Source organism: Dromaius novaehollandiae, chromosome 15 (assembly GCF_036370855.1).
Source record: "Dromaius novaehollandiae isolate bDroNov1 chromosome 15, bDroNov1.hap1, whole genome shotgun sequence".
NCBI lineage: Eukaryota > Metazoa > Chordata > Aves > Casuariiformes > Dromaiidae > Dromaius > Dromaius novaehollandiae.
The window spans coordinates 22222709-22232505 of NC_088112.1; positions in this window are offsets into that span (position 1 = coordinate 22222709).

Consider the following 9797-nt stretch of genomic DNA (forward strand, 5'->3'; position numbering starts at 1 on the left):
TACATCTGGTAGCAGTAAGTTTCGCAGTTTAATCACACATTGGGTGAAAAAATACTTCCTTTGGTTTGTTTTCAGCTGCATATGAGAATTTGATGCCGCTGATTCTTGCAGCATGAGAAAGAGCAGGTCACTGTCCCCTATTCCCACGACAGGGCTGTCGCGCGGAGGCCTCTTATCTTACAGATCTCCCTTTGCAACCCCTTTTCTCATCTGAGGTTTCTTTTATTTTCAGTCTCTCAGAAGCCGTTCTCTTCCTGCAGTTACAGTTCTTGACCTTTTCTCTACCTCTTTTAGCTCTGGCTTATACTTTCTGAGATGGCCAAACAGGACTATGTACAGCATAAGAGAGAAGCAACGCAGCGAGGTTCTCCGTTTTGCTCTTTCTTCCTTCCCTAAAAACGCCTATCATTCTGTTTTCCCTTTTCTGACAGCCCACAAACAGTGAGCTTATGTTTCCATAGAACCGTGTATCTCTAGTAAATCTAAGATCTGTGTTCCTTGGTGGCAATACCTAATTTACAGCTCATCACTGCTCACATACACATACTTTTCCTCATGTGTTTTGCGTTTCCTTGTGTGTATTATTTATAATTTACTTGCACCAAATTCAGCCTGATATTTTATCATCTAGTCACTCAGTATGGTGAGATACTTCAGCAACTCTTCACAGTTAGATCTGAGTTTGGGGTTTTGAGCAATTTATTATCAGCAGCCAACTTTGTGGCTTCCTGCCACCTCCTCCCCTTTTCCACGCCACTTATGAGCCCCGTGAAGGGCCCAGGTCCCTGCACCGCTCCCTGGGGGACTCCGCTAACAATCTCCTTTTGCTGTGAAATGAGCTATTTCTTCCTATCTCCTGTTTCCATGTTTTTAACCACTTAGTGACCCATTAGAGACCCTTCCCACTTCCCTGTGATAGCTCAATTACTCTTACGTGGACACTGCACTGAAGCAGCCAGAAGTAGGAGGAGAGGAATGAATGTGACCTTTTCTTAGAAGAAACAGCTAATTAAAATGACAGGTCCAGTTCTGCTCTGCGGCCTGTCGGTGTGAATTTGGAGTAAATTCAAGGAAATCACTGGATTCGTGCTGAGGTGAACGAGAGCCTAACCCCCCCCCCCCCCCCCCCCCCCCCCCCCGCACAAACGCAGCAATCTCGGCTCCTGGCTAATTAGGACCGATGGGAGCTTTCGCCCAAGCACAAACTGACTTGCAGGACTGAAACTCCCAGACCTGCAAACTTCTACTTAGGCGAAGTTCAGAGAAGTTAAGTGAGTTACAAAAGCTGCAGAATTTGACTCTCCCGGGTCAACACATAACTTTCTAAAATGATGTTTCTCCTGTGACAAAAATACTTCTCTGTTGTTTTTCAGGTATCACGTGAAAGTGCTCGTTAATTGGCAGGTAGCGGGCGGACACACCTACTCCGTCCTAAGGTGGGGCTTAGGCAAGTCAGGAGCTCTGCGAGCGGGATGATTTATGGGCCTTGCCATGGAAGCAGAGAAGTCCAGGCTTATTACTGCTATGGATTATCATGAACATTTCTTGCATAAAGTTGGTGAGACTGAAAATGCTTCCTACACATTTCAAGCGGAGCTTCTGCATCTCGCAGCCAGCCAGCAGAGAAGACAGCAGCTCAGGCCCTGGCAGCTCCGGGTCTACACGTCCTTCATGCAGGGAGCTGCCACGTCTCTTCCCAGCTGAGGCCCACTAGGTGCTTTGAACGACCAAATACTGAACCCCGCTACAGCATGGATCCCTGAGACCCGATTAGAGATAACCCGAGCATTCACATCGCTCGTCTCCCTGTGGTGCTCTTTCGTGGGCTATCAGATAGCAGCCATACAGCGTCACCTGCCTCCACGGGCACAGTTTCTTCAAATTATTCAGAGTGCTCTCAGCGTGCATTTGGCTTGTCTGAGAAAGCAAAGAAAAATGTTAACTGCCTTATGGTACTGATCAAGGCCATTTGGGATGTGACAAATTTGTAGAGTGCAAAGTAAAACAAACCAAAGAGGGAGTAACAACAGAGAAGAGAAAAAAATTAAATCAAAATGAATGTGATTGAGGATGTTTTCAAATAAGAGCTTCCAGAAGACTGCAGGACAGTAGGATCAAAGTATGGCGTAACTATCAAGCTGTTTTCTTAAACCTACAGATACTTGGCCTTTGCAGCACGCTATTATTAGGTACAGATTGTGCATATGTGTGTGTAGGAGGAGTGCCGGCTTTTCCTGCAGCTGCGCCGTGCCTTGCATGGCTTTGCAGCGATTTCATACCGCCGGTCGCGGGGCCAGCTGGGTAGCAGGCGCAGCCGAGGCAGCGTGAGCCCTGCTGCAGGGCGTAACGGAGCCTGATACCGTTCTGCTCGAGACCGGGTCGCTGGAGAGCAGCTAGTGTCGTGCAAGAGGGAAAGAGAAAAACGAGCCGTTTGAGAGAGTGCTACCAAGGGAATACATGCGACGCCGAGACGCACCAAAGCCCTTCTCTTGCAAGACCGTCTTTTGGAAATGCGGAGGACAGGAATGGGCACAGAAAGGGACGGAGCAGGTCTGCTTGCTCGAGACGCAGCACTGCTGTCCCCGGACATCCGACGTGGGTAACCTGTGACAAGTACATCTAGCTTGATATAAACATATATGAAGAACCGACACGATCCGGGAAAAGATAGAGTGACAAATTTGCCCCTTATCTTTTCTCTTCTGATCTCAAGAGTTGCCTTGTTGTTCACACGTCCCTACCACAGAGTTTAAAACCCGAAGGAATACAGCGAGTGGTTAACGTTGAAGGGAAAGAGGCTTGGTGCCTTAGCACCTTCCATAAACTCACATTACTTCACACGACTAGTATAAGATTTAATTTGTAATTCATTAATATTTGTGAAGCTCTTTCTGACCTGCAGAGGGTAGAGACTGGAGAAAAAATTATTAATAAAACAATAAATACTCATTTTAGAATGACTTTTGGTCGTACTTAAAGAGCTAAGAAAGAACAAAGCATGAACTCTTACTTATATACACACTTTCATAGAAACTACAGGAATTATCAGAGGTTAATACATTGCCCTAAAGGGCTCTTTCATGCTTATACAAAAGATCGGTATTTGACTCCTTCCGATACTGCAATAACAAGGCACAAGACGTGAAAGATTGCAAGATTAAAAAAAGGCATTATAATACATAGTCTCCTTTCCAAAACTTGGCACAGTTACGCACGTAGCCCTCAAAGAGCTGAGCTGAAGAGACAAGAAGATTAGAGGCTGGATGATGGCAAATACCATCGTCTCTGGGCTCAGCCTGACCAGAAACTAGCCATAGGCTCCGAGGGTTTTCCATCACTCACTCATGCGGCCACCGCCTATATAATGGACGTCCCTTTAGCTGCTCTGAAATGGTAGTTCTTGAAATGGTTTTGCCTGTGGATGAGGGCAGAAATCAACTAATAAACTTATTTTTTATAGTTCTATTAAGACATTTATACAAAGTGATACTGAAACAGCTGCTATAATATTTGAGAGTATGTATTCCTCCCTTTACCCAGAAGGAAAGCGAAACTGGACAAGTTATTTTCGTGTCCTCTTTCTAAACTCAGAAGCAGGACAAAACCCCTCCTGTCTCCGAGTGGGAAGAGGGTAGAGCCTCAGCGCCTGCGCGAGCGGGGTGAGCTCCTTCCAGCACCAGCTCCTCTCTAGGATGCTGGGCTACATAAAGAGACGTATCCCTCAAGGGACCCATGAATATTTTTGTTGAGACCTTTCTGAACAGCTGAAAAAGCAAACAGGAAACCACAGCACTGCAGATTGCAGCCTGACCCCTGCTCACACATCTGTGGATCCCAGACACCCGGTTCTTGCTCCAGCAGCTCTTCGGCAACACAAGCTGAAGGGGACACGTGTGAGAAGATGGAGTACGTGTATTAAATTACCTCATCTCTGTACCTGTAGCACCTTGACCAGCGGGTCAAGCGGGATGTTCCCTCGAAATTCATATGACCCTCCTGCAGTCCAGTCCTCAAGGGTGAGCGTTGGAGAGGCTGTTCCCGACAGCTCGTATCGAAATGACCTTATTTCAGTTGAATGGCAGGGAAGACCTAAAGCAGCACATCTGGGGCAAATTGCTTGGGCGAGGGACAGAACTTGTGGGTTACATTCACTGGAAAAGCAGTTTGCTGCCAGTGTCTTCACAGGGCATTGTATACCCTTGGCATTTTATAAACAGTTAATAATAACTGCTCCAGAGAACCAGAAACACAAATCAATGTACAAATTCAATTAGGAAGAGAAAATAAAAATAGTATTTGAATTACTAAGCCAACCTGATACATTTAGCCTTGAGTTTAAAATTTGTTTGATTTTGATGAAAAGTTCTAATCAGATTTAAAGGAGGCTTCAAAAATTAATAACAGATGTGAATGAAATAGATAACGATTTTCATTCTTGATTATGTGACTGAGGTTGTATATCGTGGGGAAGGAGTTTGATGAGCGTAATTTGGCTGGTGTTGTTACAGCTTTTCTGATACAGATTAGCACCTTACAGATCTGTCTTGTTTAGCAAGGTGAAGAGCAATCCATTTCCAGCCGATCTAAACACATATATATAAAAATTGACAGACTCAAATCTCATACTACTTTCTTCGAATTTAATCAGTAGCCAAATTACGCAATTTGGTTCTGCTGAAGGACAAAATACCTGTCTAGATGGAAGTGATATCAGGGTTATCCTTCAACAGGAGCAGATACTAGCCCTCCAAGCCAGCGCGTGAGCCCTGCTTGGTGTGCAAGGCCCGCGCGGCGGCAGAGCATCGTCGCCACCGACCGCCTCGGCTGGAGCCCAGCGCTTTTTCCATCCTTTAATTCCTGTTTGAAGACAGAGGTGTGATTCAGAGGTCAATCTTATTTCCCACCGTTTGTTGTGACCAGAGACACTTTCACAGCGCCAATCAATAAAGATGCACACAAAAGTAATACGGGGGGCAGATACACCCTAAGAAGCGAAAGAAAGGGGCAAAATAGGAGCCGGATTCCTGGCGAGGGTTAATGGCTGCAGTTTACTGAATACCGCAGAGCTGTACGGACTGATTGTCGGAGGGTTTAAGCTGCCTTCCAACACACCCAGCACGACGAGCGCACACACGTACGCTATCAAGAGCTGCTCGTTGGATTAGAATTTTTCTTGTTGAAAATATCTGTCATGATTTCAGGAAAGAAAAAATAAACCAAGTATAAACAACAAAAACACACATGGCAGCCTGGGAACTGTCAGTTGGCCCCTGGTTTGAGCACGGAGGCCCAGACACAGTCAAATTTCGGGAGCTGTTTCCTTCTGCATGTACGAGAAGGGGGTTGTGGATTGATGCATGTGACTATGAGCAAGGTTCCCAGAGGGAGAGGCTGGGCTCGCCGGGGAGACCCCATCACGTATCTCCTGGCATCCTGCCCCAAAGCAAAGTAAGAAAAAAGTGACTGTAAGAAATCTTGAAAGAGCCCATGAAATGGAGGAGGAATCAGGATGAAGGAGGTTGGTGAAATTCAGAGAATTACAGCATCATTCTTGAATATCTATGTAATCTTTCGCGAGCGTCATCAGACTGCCTTGGCTTAAATAATTAGCTTGGAACAGCACTGCTGCTTCTTCCCCTCTTCTGACGAAGCCTCTCATGACACATTAGACGCACGCACAAAAGCCTTTGACCCTTGTATGGCCTTGGTGACTCCACGCCAAGAAATGCGAGCTTGCATGTGAGCGAGTAGGACTGGCCCCTGCATTTTCACAGTACTTTATATCATTTTTAAGAACTGTATGTTTTCAGATGTTACCTATTTTTTTGAATGTTCAAAACTACTGAAGAACTTTTGTATTTTGTTAAATAATTTGAAGGACCTCTTTATAGCATGACTGAGATGATAAACTGCGGGGTAAAGGAACTTAACTCTCTCTGCCCCTTCCTTGCGTTTAGGGTATTTAAGCACTGGAGCGAAGAGAGAGCAGAGACACAGATATGCTGTTTGTTTTCCCAGTGCCAGATGGATGGATTCAATTTGCAGATTCCTCAAACTGCCAACACTGAAAAGTCTTAAAAAAAAAAAAGAAAAAAAGAAAAAAAAGAAAAGTGTTTGTTTTAAAGATCTGTCACGGTTCTTATAAACTGCATAGAAATTTTTTGGCATTAACGCCATGATGTCCTATGTGCGTTGTATCGTTTCCACCTCATGATGTTGCGTTCGTAAGACGTTTAAGCGAGGTGTGTTGGCCAACTCAGGCTCGGCGTGCCGCGCACAGCGGCAGGAACCGCTTGCCTGGAGGGGTTTGGCTGGAGGCTCCTTTCCTGGGTCACTCGTGAGATGGCATCCATCTCCGGATCGACCGCTGCAACCCACGTCCCATCAATGTAGACGTCGCCAGCAGCCGCGTTGCCTTCTCCTCCCGCTTGGGAAAGACGGGCTGCAGCGGCCGCCGCCGGAGCCGCTCGCCGGACAGAAACGGGCCTGGGATGTGTTTAATGGCAAAAAGAATAAATGCTATTATGACTAAAGCCACACTGCTTTCCAAGTGGAAACCCGGCGTTCGCTTCGCTCTGCCGCTTACCTTAACCCATGCTCTTCGACGAGCACGGCCGGAGCGACGCACCGCACTGCGCACGTCCTACGTTAGCTCTAGAAAGAGGTAATTTTTTCCCCTCGGCACTGAACACTTTTCACAGCTGTGCACTGCAGAAGGGGGTGAGTTAAAGGGGATGCTGGGGAAGCACGCGGGAAAGAAAGGTCCTCGCTGGGAAGTTCCTTATTTCCCCTCTTTACGTTTATATTCATTTAGGCTGAGATTTTTACACAAAACTTTCGGTCAGTGGAAATCGGGCAAAAAGTTCCTGGAAGCTGTGCGGTTGCTCGGGACACGGCAGCCAGTGTTGTGCACACAATAATAGCATACCTACATGTAAAAATAGCTAACTTTTTAACTTGAATTTTTTCAGTGGCAGGGAGTTCTGCACAGGAACTTCAGCTTCTCCTGCGTAAGTTGCCCTAGAAATTAAAAGTATAGGCCCGTCTCTGCCAGAATTAGTCTGACCGACTTGTGGGCCTTGGAGCTCGCTACGCCTTTGTTTTCACGACGGAAGGCCATCAGTTTAATAATGTGACGGCAAATCCATGTACCACTCAACAGGGTACGTGTTTCAGCGTGAGTAATGCAGATTTAATCACTTGGAACAAATAGTGCAACTTCTGGAATAGGTTTGATGCGTTTGAAGTGATGGCTGGTGCATTAGAGCTGGAAGGCCTGGAAAGCATTTGTAATTCGTATTTTACTATGACGGAATACCTGCAAATATACTGGCTGTCGTCACCCAGCTCTCATACTGTCGCTTTAGCAACGCTTTACTACCCAGAAAGGTGGGACACGTGTAGGACAATGGTATATCGTAGTAGTAACTATGGCTTATTTCTTGCTGTTTTTTAGAAAATAGGATAACAAGGTACAAGTGAAACAAGTATCAAGAAATTACAGTTGGGAAAAATTGAGTATCAATAGAAAGCAGTAATGTAACAAAACCAAAAACAGTTTTCAATACAGTTTTGATGACCCAAACTGCTTCAGTCAGTCTCTCAAAACTGAAGGGGAATACAGTTTCCTTCTTGCCCTTGCTGTTATATCTCAAGACTGATTTTCTGTTTTATCTTTAATCTTAACTCACAAGGACTTAAACAAAAAAAAAACCCTTTTATGCACTGAGTAAGCTTTTGAAAATCTGTCCTGGAGAAAATCTAACAAGAAAAAAGCCATATCTCAGCTTCCTCTGGCACGCATCTGCCTTTTTCTCAGTTTCGTTTCCTTAAAGGAAATAAACTCATTCTGCTTGAAGACCTTTTATTCATCCCGGGTGTACGTGGCACGAAAGGGTAATTAATATGGAATCACGGACTAATTAAATATGGTCTATTGTGTTCGGCGTTTATGAATCATGCCCAACAGCCTGAACTCCCGGGTCACTGGACATCCTTTATCCACTATCGTTGTCCTATTTGCTGTGTTCCTATTACAGTCACGTGCTGTAGATGCTTTGTTTTGTGTGCTTTTAAATGCCGTGCATTTCAGATACTCGCGCAGATCTGAGCAACTCTGGAAACAGAAGTGGAAGAAGAGGGACCGAGGCAAGGCAGCATCTTCCTTGGTTGCAGCCTGGTCCTCCTGCAGCCTGGCCATTGCCTTAAACTCATTCAAAAAGACTTGCTGAACGAGCAAATACCGTATTAAATAGTGTATCAAATGATGACGCACAGTAACCTACCTCAGCCTAAATTCCCTCTTTTTAAGCATTTTTTTTTGTCCTAAATTCATAAATACTTAGAGGTGCATTTTCTGCCACGCCAGCTCGGCTCCTCAAGGGCGCAAGGCCAGCCCGTCGGAATAAGGCGTTTAGCCAGAAAACCCAGGGCCTGCAGACTGCACGATCTCTGCACATGAGCAGGATTTTTGGCAGAGAAAATGAAACTCCGCCGCCCATTTCTTCCCCTGCAAGGGACAAACTTACGTTTTCTGAAGACAAGAAGAATCAAAACAGCTCACAGGACCCTGGCTCTTTGAGCTAATGGTCACTCCAGCTTTTATTAAGACCTTGTTCTTTATCTGTGTGCCTCTAATACATAGACCACAAGCTTTTATAAAATGGTACCCAGGAGAAAAATGGTTCTTGCAGCTACAGAGCGGCAGTTAAACACCTCCCAGCTGGCCTGGGGGTCGGTGGTGCCTCCGGGCTCCACGTGCTCCAAAGGCAGGTACCAGCGATCTGCTCTGTGCCACCTCCAAGAGCCCCGTGTCTCCGTTCCCGTCTGCCAGCCAGAGAGGAGGAGGCTGCAGACGCGGCCGAGAGGGTGAAATCCCTCCTGCAATAGCGAGCAATTAGCCTACAAGGAGGCGGCGTCCATCAGGCCTGCCGAAAGTCCTCGGAAAGCAGAAAACCTGCATGGGAGGCTCATTGTAGAATGCAGAAGCTTTATTCACCAATACACCGTGTAACCCTTCGTGCATTTTAAAACCGAAGTCTTCGCTACCAGTCGGCTGAAGTCTTGCGTGCATCACGAAACCATCACAACAGTCTGGAATAACTGGCAGTTTTCCACTCAAAACCCTGTTCTGGTTGGCTGGTGCCTGCTGGGTCTGGGAAGAGCTGTTTTTGTACAACATGCAGAATTCCAGGAAAACCTGCCGCTACCACTACACGGTAATTTCTCGGTTTCCAGAAACAATCTGCCTCTGACAAGATAAGAGTCTTTTTAGTCATTCTGCTGGTGCTGTCACTTTGGCCTGCTACCTGGCTAATGGATGCCAGGGCTGGGACCTTTTCCTTCGCCTCGTAACGAAGCTGCTTAATGGGGTTAAACGCCGCCTCTTAACCCCGCAGACGATTCCCCTCCGCATCCCCCACAGCCTTCGCCTCCCCTCATCTGCGTGTGACATCCACTCGCCTTAATAACCTCAACGGGCCCGGCACAAAACAGCCTGCGATTCGTAAAAAGCGGCAATTTAGTAAAAAATCTACACAGGGCCTGGCTGGCTCCTTCCGAGCACGAGAACGTTGCTCTTCGGGGCAGAGCTCAAATTTTCCCAAACTCTTCCATCTTCCTTCTTTCCTTCCATGAAACGTGTTGAATGTGTAAATACTTCAGTCATTAATGCTTTTCTTGGGGCAAAGGTTTTGGTAAACAGTCGTCCTTCACTGCCCGGCGCAGCAAACCACAACGGATTTGTCTCCCACTGCTGGGTTTGGCCTCTGGAAATTACGTAATCCCGAGTAAATTCA